Raw genomic sequence first — 20,048 nt, 5'->3', positions numbered from 1 at the left:
TTGCTGAGATCAAGAACAGCTTTGCGTGATATTGAAAGTATAACATTGCCGAGTCAGATACACGCACCTGTCTTTGAGTGCGGCTACGAATTATGGTTAAGCAAATGAGAAAAAATGATGAAACATGAAAAAATCTTTAATGCGTGTATATACATATGTAATATTTATTACAAGTATGTGTATTTGTTAGCTTTTAAGCATGTCTGAGAAAGCCGCGAGTAAAAAAAATGCCCTAAGCTTCATTTGTTCACCAGCTTAAATTGCTTCCCCACAATTGGATCATTTAAGGTCTTCCGCCACTTGGAGTTAGTTGAAAAAATATAATTACAAGTTTTAAATGGATTTTCAATTTGGTGCCAATTACAGCGATTACATGTTGGAGTTTTTTCTGCTTAGTTGGAATGTAAAAAGAAGACTGCTTCGAGCTACATAACCTCTAATTTGGTTAAACATTTTTTTGTGAATTTTTTGTTTAATATTTTTCGCAGAAAATTTTTTTTATAATATTTTTTTTCAACAAAAATTGTTTTTGTATTTTATGTGTTGACTCAAGAGCAGTCTCAAATTTAATTTTCTGCCTTAATTTTACTTAAACGCCAATTAAAATCTTAATTTATGGTCAATACTAAATGTCGGCATAAAACCTAAAACCAAGCATTAGGAAAACCGAGTTTGAGAGACTTAAATTACTCAAATTTACTATGCAAATTCAAATATGTTCAGCACGTGGATAAAAATTAATCTTAAAATAGCAAGCGTTGTCTCTATTTTTTGTGACTTCGTGTTATAACAAGTGCCTATGAATTATTGTTGTTTTTGTAGCCACAAAGGTTCATTGAAACAGCGTTTTGTGGTTGCTTTTGGCGCATTTCCAACACCCTCGTTGCTCGTTTAGCTTCTATTTCACTTGATAGACTTCAACAAAACTGACAAAACTGAAAAAAAAAACGGGTCTGAGCGCTGTTATGTTATTTGCATATTTTGTGGGATTATAAAGCACATACTTATACACCATATACATATATATATGCCTTTACATATATAATTATAAAATTTTTTGTGCACATTTTGTGGTTTTTAAGCGCTTGTTCATACATATATCTCTTTTATGTGTTTCTTTGCCTCATCTACATAAGCACGCCTACGCGTCTTTTTCAACGCCGATTGACACTCTTACACATTGTTGTTGTTAGTTTTTGTAGTAATCAACGCATATTTTTGGTGCGTGTATAGTTTTATTAAAACATTTAGGAAGCTCATAAATTAACGCATGTGTTTAAGCTGTGATTTTGGTTTGGCTAGCTGTTTTATTGTTGTTTTTTAAAGACCTAATAAAGCTTAACTCTGCCTTTTATGCAAATATAATAATTTTTAAAAAATTTTTAGATTTAATTTCTTATTTCTATTGTGTTTAAGTTTGAATTTTGGTTTTTATTTTTATTATTTTTGCTTTAATTTTATTTTCTGTTTTTACACTCTTTTTGGATAAATTATCTGGCAACACTCAACCCATCATTTGTGTACATTTTTATTATAACATTTTTTTGTAGTAATATATCTCATTATAATGCCATTAGTCATTTCTTGTCAATGTGTTAAAAGCTTTTATAAAACAAATATTTGTTTTGAAATATTAATTTAAATCATATATTATTTTTCTTTACAGGTGTTGGCTTTCAATTTTCATCGAGTTGCTTAGTTAGCGAGTCATCTCAAAAGGTGAGCTTAAGACTAAAATTATTTTACAGCATACTTTTATGGCTTTCACGAAAGCTGAATGTAAAAATGATATTATGGTTGGCTCTTTTCGAAAATTTGCTTCGCCCTAATTATAGGAAGCAGTTTTGAATATGTTAAAAATGCTACCATATATACTAATATTTTTGTATTAGTCTCGAAAATGCTAACAAAAACTTATGTATTAGAAATATTTTCACGTCTCATACCAACAAACTTGATGGTTTTTGGGCACAACAACACGAAATATATGTATAAGCAAGAAGAACAGATTTCTTATATCTAATAATTGACGTTACCTTCTTTCTATCGACTTGAAAATTACAAGCCTCTTAATAAAATGGTCGGGTCGACTTGAATGATGGGGTTAGGTAGTAAGTGTCTTGTCTTAAAATTCGTCATATGTATAAAATGGTATCCTCAAGAATATTGAACAAATTTCTTTACAATAAGTTTAAAAGCAAATCTTTGTTTGTTTTCGATTCGGGGGTTTGAAAGATATCTTTGCCAGATACCCACTATTTATATCCTGAACAAGGTATATTAAGTTTGCCACGATGTTGCAGTACCCAAAAGTCGAAGACCCTATAAAGTATATACATATATTTATAAAATATCAGAGTGACGAGCTGAGTGGATTTAGCCATGTCCGTCTGTCTCTGTATGTACATACAACTAGAAAATAAAGAGCTTCAATACCACCTAGCGGGAACTTTATTTTTATCAATATGTGTTTTAAGATTGAGTGAAAACGGTCCATAAATGCGCAAATGGGATGGTGATGCTAAATGAAACCTAAAATTTTGCCGTTATAGGTTCAGTTAACTGATTTCACGAGTAGAATAATTAGTTGGTTGATTTAAGATTATAAAGAATTTTATGGACTGAAAAAACAAGTTAAAATTATATGTGAAAGTCAATTCTTATCCAATCTGATTCACTTGTATAGCTATCTTTCAAATTTTTTCGACTACTTTTGCTATTTACTTGTAATTGTTAATTAAATTTAAAATTGATCATTCTATATTGATATAATACCAATATACTAGTAACATATACAATTTAGTAGACATTTTTTGAATAGCTTTTCTGTTATGGAAAAATGCACGAAGCTTATTTAGATTCATTCTTAATTAGATTCTTAGTCATGATATTGTCAATCGATAGTTTGTGATAAATCTTCCATTTATAAGCTATGGATTTCAAAAGAGTGTAACCGTTACGTGAAACCCTGAGTTTAGGTATCTGTAGTGGTTTTTAATACGCTTTCTTGCACATTCTCAACCTTCTTCTCAGGCTTCAGACTTTTAAATCAATATTAGTTTATGCAGCTGTGAGCCTCTCCTCAGTTGATTGTACAGCATTGTACAATGTTGTTGTGTTAACTACCTGTTAATGTTTCACTTTTTCTTGCATTTTTTCGATATTTCTTTTTAGTTATGTTTACGCTATGCCACCATTGACTGCTTGACGCCACTGTCAATGATGCTTCAGTGTGTCAACGATGTCCCGTTGCCGAACAATGACAATTGATTGTTTATGGTCACAATGAAATTGAAAAATTGTCTGCGTCTGAGCAGAGGAAATTATTTCTGGGTAGCTGGGTTATTGTTTTGTGAGTTTTGTTGTTGCTAGCACTAGACAAGTGCAACAATTCAACAACAGTTTCACTTTCATCAAATGCATAAATATTTACATAGTTGACTGTACACGATTGTTTTGATTATTGAGTGAGGTTTCTTGTTGATTTAAAAATTTAGCGGCAGAGACAAAGACATTTTTTACTCAATATATGAAAAAAATTGTTATCTTGACTTTATTTTTATTTATTTCACAGTATTTTTATCCGTTGCTTTAATACTGTATCCACTTTTCGTATATCGTACATTTACTAATTTTTTGTCAGGGGTAGTTGGTTTTGAGGGAGCTCCGTCAAAAGCTCGGCAATTTTATTTTTAAAAGGCTCGCTCTGACCAGAAAAATTTCATAAACTCTTGATAAATTCATTAAACACAACTCCAAAAAAAAATTTTTTTTTATTATGCACACTAAAATTACATTGTAGACATCTACCCACGCTCTGCTGTTGATACTTCCTACATTTCTTTACAAGTAAACCATATATACTCATTTTTCTGACAGAATAATTGTAAAATCTGCATTTATATGCAATAACGACAATTTTATGTGAGCCGGTGGGTTCATTCCATTATGTGTGGGCTAAAGTGTTGCGATGTGAAAAAGATTCAATAACTTTTCATTCGAGAATTTAACATCTCGTGCCCACAATTTCAATCCAAACACAATAAACTTATTGTTGACAAGTTCAGATCAATACTGTATCTATGTAGGTTTTATTTTCTCGAAGATAATGAATTATTGGTTAGGAAATAGAGTAATTTGAAATAGTATTTAGACTACATTTCCTAGTTCACCTAGTAAGTGTTTTTAAACCTTGACTAGGTGGCTGTTTTCATCATACGTATACAACATAAAAAATGGTTCAACAATTACAATCAACATTTTTTTTATTGTTTACGTAATATGTAGTTATAGGTCAGTCAGAATGAAGTGTCTATAGTTAGGGTCAAGTTATGTAGTTATGTTGGCCTCGTTGCTTCTAAGATTCGATTTTTTCATTCATCCTGTCACTGAAATCGTTGCGAACAAATACAATTTATTTGATAAGATATTAGAGAAGGGGCTTCAAGCTGAACTAACATCAATATCGTCACTTTTCTGGAGAAAAAAATGGGTATAGTATGATAATGATAAAAAAGTGATAGCCTTTGCATCTAGACTTCTGCATCACCATCGCTGACAGTGTTAACATGAAAAGTTTGGAGAAAGCTCCTAAAAGGGTAAAGAAATAAGTAGTATATTCCGCACTCAGAGAAAAAGAGTTCATAAATCTCCATAATCCATTCTTGAACAATATTCGAGATCGATATATTTTACATGTTCCGTAAAAATATTTTGCGCTTTATTTCGTTATTCCAGAAAACTTATGAACTTATTTTATTCGATTAAATTTAAACAATTCTACAGAGTTATTTTTTTAATCATAGCATTATATATTATACATATATGTATAAACTTATGTGGCTTAAAGTCAAATCGAAAACCTTAAGTTGTGCAGTTTAGAAAACCCTAATAAAATAAGTCGCTCAAGACGTTAACTTAGAAGGGTGGAGTAAGTAGTTTTAGCTTGATAGGAAAGTAATACTTGCTTTTGTGCAGCTGCTGGTGATGCTCAGGTTGCATTTTAGTTGATGATGTTAAGCATTTTCATTATTTGCACAAATGTATTTATGTAAGTATGTATATTTGAGTGTTTATTTATATTTAGACCACATGCACTTCCATATTGAAACTGCGCACCCATTTGTAGACGAAACTCGTCTCTCGTTTTCATTTGATGTTTCATGTTTCAGGTAATAAAAAATTTCCCATACAAATTCTACATTAGCAGTATTACACACATGTGTACTTAGCGATACCAGCATGAAATTATTGCTGTTACATTTTTCAAGGTGTTGAAAATGTTATTGAAGCATGCATAGACGGCACATCGTTAACACTTCGTTAATTGAATCGACTTATGTACATAATGAGAAATTGAAAGTTAAAGTGGTAACAAAACTGATTTTTAAACATGAATTTATAGTTTTGGATAGTTTTTACTGAAATCGTTAAATTGAGGATTTCTATTGTCGATATACAAGATTTGTGTGTATATAATATTATAAGAATATAGTTTCTTTTTAACTAAAAATATTGCTGGTAGTAAATTTTTCTCTCTTTTAATAATTGTACAAGTAGAACAATAATACTTTGAGATCTGTCTTTTCATAGCAGAACTGTTTAGTTTTTCTTTAAGTGGTGATTTTCAAATCTGAACTAATAATCGACAAATGAAAACTAGAGGTAGTTTAAAGTATTTTTTGAATATTAACTTTTCTCTTTTTCTTATATTTCTACCGAAAATTTATAACCAAGCGTTTCGAAATATGACGACTTCTAATTTTAATGATTTTTCAATTATAGAACCTTAGAAATAAATATAATATGGTTATAACGATCCAGTTACCATTGACAGAAATAGTTCTATAAACTGATTCAGTGATATCAAAAATGTCACATGTATTGTTAGCTGAAAAAGGTCCTCCATTGCTGCAGCGATTCCAGACCGTTCCGTGGATGAAACATCAAAAAAATTTCTTCTAGAAGATATTGCTTGTACCTTCAACCTATGGTTGAAAAAAATCAAACATTTTCAACATGCCGGCGTTAAAAAAAAAAAGAAAAACCGTTCACTTTAGTTGCACCGGAACTATAATATTTTTAATACGGTTCCGAAAACTGAACAGCTTCTTGGGGAGAAAAGGAGGTGTGCAAAATTTCAGATCGATATCTCTAAAACACAGGGACTTTTGCACGTATACACATACAGATGGACATGGCTAAATCGACTCAGCTCGTCATGTTGATCATTAACATATATATTTTATTTATCTCCAACTATGTCACAAACTTAATACTCGTATATTGTACACTGTTCTGGGTATAAAAATTGTTGCTGCGAGAAAAAAGCATTTAAAGATAAACTGATGTAGCTGATAAAACTGAGTGGCTACATTGTAGAAGGCTGTAACTCAAAAACTATTTGAAATATAGATTTAAAATTTTTGTTTGATGTTTTTAAAGCTATGACTTATCGATATATGGGGAAAATCGATTTTTTTAAATTTTACACTAGATGTGCCCTTTCAATTTTTTTTTAGAACAGCAAAGATATTTAGAGGATTCAACGTTTTTTCAACACTATTTTGTAACTTTTTTCGAAAATATACTAATTTCCTCAAGATATTTATTTTGGTTTTCTAGAGTTTTTTTTAAGTGTACTAAACTAAGCAAAATCAAGTGTTGAAATGTAGTTCAACTATAACTAAACGTTAGTAGTGACTAAGTGCTTTGCTGGCATTTTATTAATTATATAGGTGTACATACATACATACATACAAGCGTATACATGAGCTTCACACATACCTACACAATTTATGTGCATGCACCGTTAAAGCGTTAAATTGTACGCGTGTGGAGGTGGAGCCCACAAGTTGGCGCTAGAGCGGAGAATAAAAAATAATTCGTTATGTTAATTACTGTGCTAGAAGAAAACAATAAAAAAGACAACTCAAAAACAATACGAAAAGAAACAAGTAAGGAAGGGCTAAGTTCGGATGTAATCGAACATTTTATACTCTCGCAAAGTCAAATGGTATACTCGTTTGAGATTTCTTTGTGGATTGGCTGATATTTTCGGTAGAAGGTCAACTATAGGCACTGGGGTCCACATATTTAGTACTTAGGGGTTTGAACAGTTTCGGTTCGATTTAGACAATTTTTGGCCGCAAAGTGGCATACTTTAATTGCATTATTCACGCAAAGTTTTACCCCGATATAATCATTGTTACCTGATTTGCATAGTGGAAAGTGAAAGAATCAGATGGAATTGAAAATGGTGTTATATGGGAAGTAGGCGTGGTTGTAGTCCGATTTCCCATTATAGCCCATTTTCGCACTATGACATAGAAATATGAAAAGAACGTAATGTACCGAATTTGGTTGAAATCGGTTAAGCAGATCCCAAGATATGGGTTTTCACCTAAAAGTGGGCGGTGCCACGCCCACTGCTTAATTTTCAACGCGGTTCCTATAAAGTCATCTCATACCATCCCAGAGATAAAATTTAATATCTTTGGCGTGTTTAGTGATTGATTTATCGCGCTTTTAGTAGTTTTTAACAGTACCGTTATATGGGGAGTGGGCGGAGTTGCCACCCGATTTCAACTATTTTCACACCGTCAATAGAAGTGCTAAAAACATTTGCTTCTGGTGAATTTTGTTATTATAGCATTAGCGGTTTAGGAGATATGCACATTAAACCTATTAGAGGCGAGACCACGCCCACTTTTTAAAAAAAATTTTTAACTGCAGATGCCCCTCCCTAATGTGATCCTGTGTACCAAATAACAGTCTTGTATCTTATTGCGGAGCTTAGTTATGGCAAGTTATTTGTTTTTGATTAATGGCGTTTTGTGGGCGTGGCAGTGGTCCGATTACGCCCATCTGCAATACCAACCGTCTCACGGTATCATGAAATATGTCTACCAAGTTTCATAAAGATATCTCAATTTTTACTCAAGTTAGAGCTTGCACGGACGGACGGACAGACGGACGGACGGACAGACAGTCACCCGGATTTCAACTCGTCTCTTCATCCTGATCATTTATATATATATAACCCTATATTTAACTCGATTAGTTTTAGGTGATACAAACAACCGTTAGGTGAACAAAACTGTTATACTCTGTAGCAACAGGTTGCGAGAGTATAAAAATACGAGCGACATTGTATGCGTTGTAAGCCACTGACACGGTTGACTGAGTTTTCGTTATTTTTTGTAAACGATTGAACAGTCCGCCGCTTACTTTGGTATTGGCTTTGGCTGCACCGCAAACTGCGGCAGGAAGCACCAAATACGAGAACACATAACTGTGCTATTACTTATTCAATAGTTGTTGTTGTTATAAACATTTGTGTGTGTTTCTGTAATTGTAGTGGTCACAGTGTGTAAAATAGCAGCATTGCAGCTTTGTTAGTCACTTAATACTAGCGGTCATACATATGTGTGTGTGTAATTAGTTAGAGTATATAGTAAGTATAGTTATGTATGTGTATGCATGTATGTATTCAATCAACGCTTATGAGAACACGCGGTTACTCTGCTTTGATTAAATGCTTCATCAGCATTCCAAGGTAATTGCGCGTCGCTCCAATAGAAGTGCAGCATTATTTGTTGCATTGACGCTAACGGCGTCCACGCTAATCACAGCAATGTTGTATTTGTATATACATATATACAAACACAAACAGCAACATCATAATCGGCATTGGGTAAGAGCATGAGTTTGCAATAAATATACACACACTCTATTGTGATATTTATCACTGGTATGCATATAAACATGCAGTGTGGTCAGTGTGGCAACATGTTGCGAGCAATATTTTGTTGCGGTGGTATTAATTTGGCCATCACCGTCATTAGAAATGTACGAATGCATGCATGTGTCGTGGAATAGCGCGCTGTACTGCATGAAATAGTAGATTTGTCTGTTGTTGCTTGTGACTTTTGTTCTTCATTTGCTTGGGGCAACATGTTGCTTAGCCAGTGGCCGCGTGCAGGTGCTCAAAATTTCGATTACATGCCATGATACAGCTTAATGTATTTGATTATTTTTATTTTTTGTTTCAAGTAATGCAATTCCACGAAAACAAAGCACTTGCTGACGTTCATTAGCTAATCTTATTAGTTCACAGCAGTGGAACACGTGTGATACTGACGTAGCTTTGTTTCTAAAATGCAATTTGCGCTACTAATGCAGGTGTAAAACATCACTCACAACTATATACATACATATTCACATATGTCCATTGTAAAATTGTGCAAAAAATGAAATAACTCAAATAGCTTTGATTTGCACTGTTCTTGGCCTTTGAAAAATTATTGCTGTGTAAATTATGCGACGTTTATTGTTTGTTGCAAATATTTATTTCGTAATTGTTACATGATTACTTGGAATTTTTAGCTAATTTATTTAATGAATTCAAGAAAAAAAATTTTGACCTTGCACACTCGGCACATGCAAAATGATTTTGATACAAGCAGTTAGAAAATTCAATAAAATAAAGTCTTTGCCAATGAATTACAATATTTATATATAATATTATATATACTTATATTTTTATATAATATATACAATATTTATATATAAATATACAGATATACATCATTTAATGATGTATCATTTACAGAAGGATGATGATACATTTATAGAACTCAATGTAGTTTATCCTTACTTAATACTTAATGAGTGCTTCATTTTGAAAGAATTGTGATTCCCTTGCGCTAGCTGATCTCCAGGAAGATCTCCGATAAAAGGTGTCTGGCGGTGAGGAAGATTTTATCTGCTTAAAATTATATCAAATCCAAAAACCCAAAAAAGTTATTGTCACAATAGATGAATGCAGGTAATGGTAGAAGGACTAGTAAAAATATTTCTTAAAACAACTTTTTTTGTGAAAAAAACTACATTTCAGAGTGGCTTAAAAAATCAATATTATTTTGGAAAACCTTATTCCTTCGATCATTATTTGACAAATATATCTAAGAAGGTCGTTTGAAAATTTTAGGTCGATTGGTCCAGCTATTTCGGAGAAATTTTCCTCTTCGATTTTGAAAACAGCATTTTGAGAAAAATGGGAAATTTCTTAGAAATACGCTCATATCTCCGAAACTAATTGCCGACAGAACAGAAGTGAATATAAACTTTTAGTTGAGACATTTATCTATATTTTTGAAATCCATTTAATTTAATTTGTCGGAAATTTTTAACCATAAATTTACTGAAATTACAAGTACTTTAAAAGCTCATTGACTTGCACAGTACAAGCATACAAAAATATTTAAGTCGACATTTTACTATAAAACAATTGGTCATCATAAAATACCTACATTTAGGCGCAATGCTATAAAACTATTAATCGAGAAGAAAGGGAATTGAAAATAATAAAAATTTTGTTTTTTCTAAGCCTAGCCTGAATCAAAAGAGTCATATAGTCTCAGTCTGAATCTTTTCCTAAACTATTTAACTATCTAAATAAATTAGTTATCCAGTTGTTAGCACATCCAATACTTTCATAGCTGGAGAGTCGACCAAAACTCAGAAGCTGATTTTAAAGCTAGAGTAAACTCAAAATTTCATTTTAGTTATCATAAAGTTCATACTGCAGAATACTTCATCAAAATTTTTGCAACAAACTTGAAATAAGATGATGCATATTTGTCGAGCGCAAAAGGAGTATACTTTTGAACTCTTTACTCTAAAATATCACTGGTTGCTTAGAGTGATTTTTATTGGACTTTAGAACTTAATTTAAGGGGTCTGTGTTGGTTTAATGATACCCACTTTTGATTTAACTTCAAAGTTTAGTCTTTCACAGGCATGGTAACAAAGAATTGTCTTTTCAGTGCGCTTGGGCTCGAATTGTTAAATTGAGATTATTTCTACAAGATTAGAGTACACAAATCGAACGACAGTGAGTTTTTCTATCTTAAAAAATATTTTGTACTGTATGTAAATTGTTCATTTCTGCAGGGGTTATCTCAATTTCTGGAGGTATCAAATAAGTAAATAATCTATATAGTGGATATACACCCCTTTTCTCCAAGCTCAACTTCTAAAATAATTGAAAAAATAGCTGACTAATCAGATCGAAAGTGATACTAATACCCAGGGCACAGTTTTGATCGTACATTTTATATTTGAAGATCGTTAAAACATTCTAAGCGATATATAAAAAAGCTTATCTTTAAGATAGTACACACATATTATGCAACCACCTAACTTCTGGATCAGTCAGTTTAGATGATATCAGTCTAACACTATCTATTCTACGTGCCTTCTTGCTAACTCGTCATCAACCAAAGTTTTAATAGATTCAAGCGAAAACCATTCCATAAAAAAGCACACTACAGCTGAGTCAATTAAAATTTCAAAAGCATTTGGATATTTCAGTGGAATCTATTGGGTAGCCTGTCAATGATCTAAGAGACCAGCTCGTGGCTTGAACTCTTCAGTATGTGATTTTAATAAAGATCGGCAGAGCCACCCACAAGTTGGCCGGCACGTGCAGGCTGCTTAATTTATATAAAAGCAAAGCAATACATACAATCGATTTATTATGTATATATTATTATATAAATATATGTATATGTATTAATTAAATGTGTAGGAGAAGCAATTGTATGCGCCAAATTGTATGTAGTTACCAACAATAAAATAAAAATAATACAATTTACATATAAACAAAGTATTGTTCACAAGTGTTTGTGTATTTGTAAATAATTGAGTATGTGGAGCACGCAGTCATTATGTGCGCCTGCATATCAATATGCTAATTTCGTAATAAAAAGAATTAAAAATAAGCTAAGCCTATAGAACACTTGTGCCTACAAAAGATTCTTGGCAACAAGCGAAAATATTGTGTCATTGTTTGTGAAGTCGCCGAACAGAAATTGAGGAAAAACAGTTGTTTGTCTCCACTTTTCGGCTGTTGCTTTGCCGACTGTGTCACGTTCTTGGCGTCAAGTGTTCGCTGGCTTCTAGACGCACCTTACGTTCTGTGCGTTTTGTGCGTCTGTTGTTGAATATTGATTAAAATATTTTACTTCTAAAGCTTTTGTTCGGCAACTAAGACGGAAAATGATTTTGAGTTATCAAAATGGGTTAGACATTTGGATTAAGCATAATTTATGGCTTAAGTTGTTACATTGTAGCTTAAGATTTTATTTTTCCGTGATGGGTAATCACATTTCTTTATTCTCTTTCGAAAGACTGAAAGTTTAAAAGCTTTTTGTCACGTGGTTTTTAGATAGAAGTAAATATATAGACCAAATACAAATTGTTCAAATCTGAAAAGTTCTTTTTTGATAAAATCTTGGATTTTTGGCAATAAATATAACCTTTTTCCTTTGACGACTCTCTTTAGAAGAGGCAATATAAGATTTAGTAAAGAGAAATCGACTCCAGAAAAATCATTAGCCTTAGACAAGAACAGGTAGTAATGCTAGGTTATCAACTTAAAAAATTTTTTTGTGGTCATTATTGGAGTTCTGAAAGAAAGTCGATAACATGCTTTCCTTAAGTGTTAAATAAATTTTAAGTCAAAAACCGTCAAATTCGGTAATTTTAAAAAAAAAATTCAAAAAAAATTTTAACTCGAAATTTACTTTAAAAGTTAGTGGGCCGCCTCTAGATGTTAAATAAAATTTTCTCTCCTCAGGCTATGCAAAAAAATTATTTTTTTCGCTCCACCCTAATGCATAGTGATCTCCTAATAAAGCTCTCGAAGCTTCTTGCTCTCCTATTGAACAAAGCTGGCCGCTTCTGGGCGATTGTTTTCTTCTGCAATCGCCATGGCTCATAGTAGATGATTTCCCGCTAATCCCACCAAATCCACTTGACGTTGTCTTAAGTGACCCATTTTTCATCACCAGTAAACATCCACTTTAGAAGCGATCGATTCAGCAGCGATACGTTACATACATCGAACAATCTGTGCAATCGAAACATTGCCTACATGACGGTCGAACGATTTCCATAATTTTATCGATATTTCTGGCAATTAGCCTTTCAAAGCATTCCAAAAAATTACCGGAACGGAATCGACAAAACCAAAAATCCATCTATGACGCTTGCTTAAACAATACTGGGTCAAGAAATAATGTGAAATTTTTTTTATTGAGAGGTTTTTGTTTATTATACCCCTGAAACATCTGGTACGTATGTGCGATGATCCAACGAGTTAAGATGGATTTTCCGCCTAAAAGTTTAAAGACGGTTTGCCGAGGCTTGAACAGAGTTACTAAAAGTCTAAATAGGAGATCATATCTATCTTTCTTGGTGACTAATAAAAATTAAAGGCATTTCGAAAATTTAAATGATATCAGATGAGCATAACAGTTATTGGGTAAGAGCAGAGGCTGCAAATCATTATATTGATTATTGAAACTTATACAGATCTATAGTAAAGCTAACAAGTATTTGCCGTGTGAACGTAAAAGTAGTTGTTTGAGACGATTTTTCACATCTGGAAATCTGACTTTAACGTCTTGTCAATAACAATTTGTTGTGATCCTTCATCTCTTCACCAATAATTAGTTATTGAACTGCTTAGTTAACTAGTCGAACATTATTCACATGCTTTCCCTCGTACATACGCATGCGCACATACTATCTGCAATCAAATTAATAAACATTGGAGGCCATAATCATATTCAATCAAATTTTCAATCAAAATTTTCCCGGAATATGTGGCGACTTCGCTGGTACCACTGACAAATAAAAGCAATATTTTTCAATTACGCACACGCTGCGCTACACCTTCCATCAATATAGTCAGTTGCAGCACCTGCTTTGCTATGTTACAGCGATTTCACGAGATGGCTACTTCGATTTTTTGCTTTCGTGTGTGCGTGTTTCATTAAAATTCTTTATAAATTGTCAGAAATGGTAACAATTTCGATATTTACACGCACAACGCATCGGCGCAGCAGTTAACATGGCGAGCCATCAACCGGACCGGACTCGACGCACTCGTAAATAGCTTCTGAAGACCAGTTGCAGGTACATGCTGCTTTCTAAGCCAAGCGGTGCCACATTAAGCAATTAGTCGTGCATACTGCAACTTTGGCAACAAGTTGAGGCTTTTCGTTGGCCAAACGCAAATCGAATGCAAATTTCGTGCCAAAAAGCGGTATACGCACTGCGCGGCTATAAAAATTATACGCGACTCTTTTAAAAAGGTTAACTAGCGCATTTTGTGGAAAATATCGCTGGTTGCCTCGAGACAGGTGCGTGTGCTTTTTGCGCTGACAGAGCAACAGGTTCGCAGCTTGTTCATGTCATAATATAGCCGTAAAGTCGCTGCAAAGAACCGTTTCATTTTAGGTAAGGCTTGCCAAATGTTAGCGGCATTAAATTTGTAGGCAATGCAGGAGCAGGTTGATTTTGCATTTATGTAACTAGAGCAACGAGTAGACAGCGCAACTTGTTTTTAGTGATGCCTCCTAGCTGCAGGTGGATGGTAAGTGGATACTTCATTCCTTACCTGCCAACTTACTCACGCATAAAGTTATACAAATTTGAGCGCTAAAATTGTTGAAGTTCAAGCCGAAAGGGTCGTCGTTCGTGACCCCGATGAAACCAAACATGGATCACGGTACAGAGATCAAGGAACACTCGAAACAGTGGCTGACAAGGCTGAACTAAATGCCGGATGGCGATGATGGTCACGGTTTTCTGAGATTCAGTCGAACAAAACGGTCACAGGGTTCTACTATGAATGTCGAAGAAAATCTTGAAATATCGCTATTGTTTATGGTCAATAAGTGAACGCATAGGAAGACTTCATAAAATTCAAGGATTACATTTGACGATACATAAAATACACCTCGGACGCTGTGCGCCACGACAGGCCATGCTAATAATAGATTTAAGCATTTCGGCACATTCTCTTTCAGTAGATCTTGTCTTTGGATGACAAGAGGAAAGCTCAAGTTACAATACTTGTAGTAATATTTCCAAAATGTTCTATTTTTTAATTTCGGAATACGCTGCAAACACTATTTTTAATAAGTCTATACTTTGGACAGAGCGGCCTTCTCTTTTCCACCAACCAGTAATTTTGTTCGTTATAATATGAGAGGGTGGAACCGATCCGTAGACTAATGCCTGGGAAACTGGATGCTCTTGAGAATAATTTTTCGTAAGAGGGAAGCATTAGAGTGTTAGAGACTACAACAGTACGCATAACCCGTTAATATTAATCTTTCTTGAATTTATTTATTGCTCTTGTTATTGTATGAATCTTAATGAAATCTTCACTATCACATCCATAAATCCATCTAGTAAGAGATGTCCAGAATATGCTGTTTCAACGGTACTGTAGCGAGAGTAAAAATATATTTTAAGTGCTTCAAGCAAACAATTAAATTAGAAGTAGTTGATCATGTGATTTTACAGCAAGAGGATCCGAGAAAGCTTAACAAATCTTCTCAGTCTTCACTTTGATTTTAAAATACTAAATACATACAGTATAAGATTTTCTCTACACATATTTAAATATATGTACATATATTAGTTATATTTTCAGCATAATCTCACTTTATTTTTCATTTAACTATCTTTCTTTTTTTACTTTTTTTCAATTTTCTCAACTCTCGACCAAATTGACGCTTATATTTTTAAATATCCATTTCCATATTTATCATAAATTAAGCATATCGAATTTAATTATGCACATTTATATACATAAATATCAGTATGTGTGTGCGCTAAATGTTTGTCAGCAGGTTTTGCTTAGTAACTTTCTCTATTGGAATTTTATGAAATCTCGCAGTTGTTGCTGTAAGCGGCCTCAAGCCAAATCTTTTTATTCTTATGCGCTGTGTTTTGGGATTTACTTTTTTTATCGGTATGTATCGATGACGTTTATGGCCTGAAGGTTTTAACATGATATGGAAGAATTCGTTTTTGAAATGATTTTTGGTATAAATTGATGCTAGAAATAGAAAATAATTTATTTTATTATTATTAAGATTTAAGTTTATGAAAATCCTATTAAAAATCTAAAATAAAAATTAAAAATATAAAAATCCCGTCATCATAATACCGAATACGAAAATTCGGAACTTCACTTTTTAAAAATACTAAGTTCAACACTACTTTCATACTTAGAGTATCTGATCAACCTCAAAAAAATTGTTCCGTTGAGGTATCCCGAAATCACAGACCCGAAATTTTCGTTTTTTAATATTTTGTGTTTAAACATCGATTGGATTAAACATTGATTGATTAAACAAAGATTGTAAACAAAGCAGGGAGCCGCTGTGCTGGCTAAATTTATAGAAAAGGTTCGTTGACCTCGCCAAAGGTCGTTGAATACAAATATGTTAACAATAAATTTGAACTGAATTTTCTCCAACCTAAAATTACCAGCGATGCTGTTGTATTAAAATACCTTTATGTTGCTTTGTTTATCCTCGAATAGAAAAGCTTCAGCTTACCTTTGACGTCTGATCAGCGTTAACACTGTTAAAACTTTAAGGAATTTAAAAAAATGTGAGTCCCGAAATTTCGAGATTTCGCAAATTAGTTTTGGCAGTGATCCAGAGAAAATGCGATTAATGACTTTATTCAAAACTAGATCATTTGTATTTGCTTGATTTGAAAACTCAGCACAAACAAAAAGTGTGACATAGTTTATTAAAAGAAGAGGTTGTTTACATAATATGGCATTTCTCATTAAAAGATGCTATAAACAAGCAAAAACAGCTTTGGCATTTTTCTATAGAAACAACAAATAATTTACAATTTATGATAACTGCGATGTGCTTTAAAACATACATACAAACAAATGAAGTCATGCAATGCCTCTGGCGGAACGCGGCATTTGAGAGGTGTGATTTAAAAAATAAGAGAAATAAACAAACATCAGCATATGAACATACATATGTACATTCTTCACTTCTTCGATTTCTGCAAACACAGTGGGTGCGTCTTCAGATTACAGAATTTTTCGAAAACTTTCAACGGACACTTTGTTATGATTAATGGCCTACCTCGCCTTCGCGCAGCAATACAAATACCTAACTGGAGGGAAATATATGGAATTTTTTAAAGTTATCTAGTAGTGGTTAGTGCAGTCTAATGATCGGTTTTTAAATCCGAGATTGTTGTTAATTTACATTTTTCCATTTATTTTTCAATGTTTTTTATTATTTCTGGAGCTTAAAAGCTTGGTAACAGAACGCTCGGCTTTTAAGACTCACGCCAAACCATCTATTTCAGATTCATGTCGCTCTGTCATGTTTATCATTAGCCAAGATATTTTCTAATTAAGGTTTCCAATTATAAGCGTAATCAATTTACAAAGCAACCTACAAATGTTTATACAAAGAATGTTTATATTGGTGTACATATATATAATATTATAGATAATAGGTATGTCTCATTATGCTGTTTAAGTTTTGCGTCGCTCTTTTACATAGCTCTTAACTTTGCTTTTCTTTTATTTACATAATGCGCCTTTTAGTTGCATTAACTTAAATTATGTCACGTTTCGTTATAAAATGTTGCTTGTTGTTTAATGGCTTCCAAATTAGAGACGTTTTAGAGAAATGTTGTTTACTCTATTAAAAAATTAGAGCGGAGTTTAGACAAATTTAATATAGAAGGAAATATTTCCAACAATAATATTCTGTCGAATGTTGTTGTTTTCTTTTACTTACTTTAGTAAATTTGAAATAAGTGTGCAATTTTACAAAAATATTAGCTGCCGGTCTGTTATTGTCATAACTGAAGATAATGCCTAGATGTATGCTACTTTATTGCACTGGTATACTTTTAGGAGAACTAGGTATGTATGAGCATGAAGACAGCATCTCGCAAAGGACTCATTTATATAAATGCTAACCCATTGTTGGCTTAGGAAATAACTCACGCCGAATTCGTGAAGGTTTCGTCAAATAAAAAAGTTTCCCACACAAGCATTTGATTCCGATTGTTCAGTTTGTATGGCAGCTATATGCTATAGTGGTCCGATATCGGCCGTTCCGACAAATGAGCAGTTTCTTGGTGAGAAAAGGACGTGTGCAAAATTTCAGATCGATATCTCAAAAAGTGAGGGACGAGTTCATATATATACTGACAGACAAACGGACATAGCTTCATCGACTCAACTCGTCACGCTGATCTTAACTTAATATACTCTGTTCAGGGTATAAAAATGACAGACTAGGGTTTCTAGCCCCTGCAGTTGGTAGATAAAACACTAAATTCAAGTTCGACATAGTTCAGTATACCAAGCAGGCTGAAAACTGCATATCATTTTAATGGAAAATTCATATTTTTTGATATAAATTTTTTTAAAAAAATGTCTATTTTTTGCTCCACAACTATTTTGACAGCGCTAAATCCTTGATATACAGTAGAGTTGTCATGAATGGACATGCATGGAATGGCTTTTGTGTTTAAAGCTTTGATGAGAAGTAATTTTTTTAAACTTTTTTTGTTTAAACTTATTTACATTTTTGATAATAATTAGTGCAATTATATTTATATACATGTTCCATTATCTAAAATATCTTGATATCGTGGGAAATTTCAAACTTAGGCTGAAAAACGCGAATATCGCTAAAATTCGCAAGTTTCTTACACTTTTCAAGCGGATTTTTGCTTTGATGGTGAAAGTGGTTTTTCACACAAAAGTGGAGCAAAAACACATAATTTAAAAAAAAAAATTAAATGAATTAAAATTAACAAAGACAATGAAATAGTTCACTATTTTCTGCTACACATTTAGGATATAAAAAAGAGCTCGTTAAATGTTTTAGTATTTAAGTAAAAGCTCGGCTTTAAACGCCGCGCGAATTGAAAGGCGCAACATTTACCTTTTACCATAACTCAAGCAACTCTACGCTACAAAAACATTTTACTTTGCTGTCGTTGTATAATTGCCGACAAACGTTCATTCATAAAATATTCCGCCATATAACCAAAAGCAACAATTTACTAGTAACACCGTTAGCGCGGCGGGCTGTATGTAAGTGATCGGCAATTGTGCCGAGGTGAGCGTCTCACTTCAAGTTCCACTTTTTGTCTGCATGCCACTTGAAATATATGCACTTTATGCTTATGTTTGAAGTTAAGTGTATATATATGTATGTATGTGGCTTTGTATGCTCATATTGCCACAATAACAGCAACTGTTGTGGTCATTATGATGTAATTACGATCATAAACCGTTGACATGTTAGCCATCAGCTCGGTGTGATTTGAAAAATCATTTGAGTGACTGGCTGAATTTGGTGGTGATGGTGCTGCAAATGAATGGTAGATGTGTACGTATGTATGTACAAGTATAATAAATAGTTGAGATGTGTGCTTAGTATGATGTACATATGCGCTGGTTTGTAATGCAAGCAGATTTGTTTGTGCAGATAGATATGCACACTATGTATACATTTAAGTAGCATGAAAATATATATTTACATGGTGTTTGTATCTATCACCGTGCTGTCCATTGAGTGGAATTTGTGATTGTGCAATGCGCGTCAATAACAAAACTAAAAGAAAAATGTTGCAGACTTAGGTTAATTAAGTTTGTATGATGTATTCGCTTGGACATCATACAATGTTGCAAATGTGGATTTATTTGGTAAATAAACTATGAAAATTAAATAAAAAATATTAAAAAATTTAATCAATTAAAAAGTCACACACTTTCGAAAAAATGGTATATGTTAAAGTGTGAATTTTGAGAAAAATTCGTTGATATTGAAATAAATTAGTACTCGCTTGCAAAAAGTAAATTCATAAAAACTACAAAATAAAATAATTTTTTGCGTATATTTGAAAAAAATATATACACATATATATTAAAGAAAAATCATATGCATCGTTAAAGAAAAAAATATTTCCATCACGATTAAGTGGTCATATCTACTTGTGAATTAGAAAAACTCACTTTTTTGTTCAGCATATATATCAAAAATATATATCTTTGAAAATATTTTTCGAAAATTTGAAGTTGATCCGACAAATATTTTTGGAGATTTGAGCGTATTTGTAAGCATTTTTTAACTTAGTGGATTTTGCTCCCAAAACTTTGAACTCGAGTCTTTCGA

General features: G+C 32.8%; 1 protein-coding gene across 1 annotated transcript in view; it reads left to right on the top strand.

The window, feature by feature from the left end:
• ec (ubiquitin specific peptidase echinus) overlaps positions 1 to 20,048 on the top strand; it is a 161,365-nt gene that overhangs the window by 17,776 nt on the left and 123,541 nt on the right. The window contains exon 2 of the mRNA XM_036376360.2: positions 1,667 to 1,719. The gene's annotated coding sequence lies outside the window, so the exon portion shown is untranslated. The remainder of the gene's footprint in view (positions 1 to 1,666; positions 1,720 to 20,048) is intronic.

Source organism: Bactrocera oleae, chromosome 5 (genome assembly GCF_042242935.1).
Source record: "Bactrocera oleae isolate idBacOlea1 chromosome 5, idBacOlea1, whole genome shotgun sequence".
Classification (NCBI taxonomy): Eukaryota; Metazoa; Arthropoda; class Insecta; order Diptera; family Tephritidae; genus Bactrocera; species Bactrocera oleae.
The sequence above is the reverse complement of the archived record's forward strand: the minus strand, read 5'-3'. Positions and strand labels throughout refer to the sequence as shown.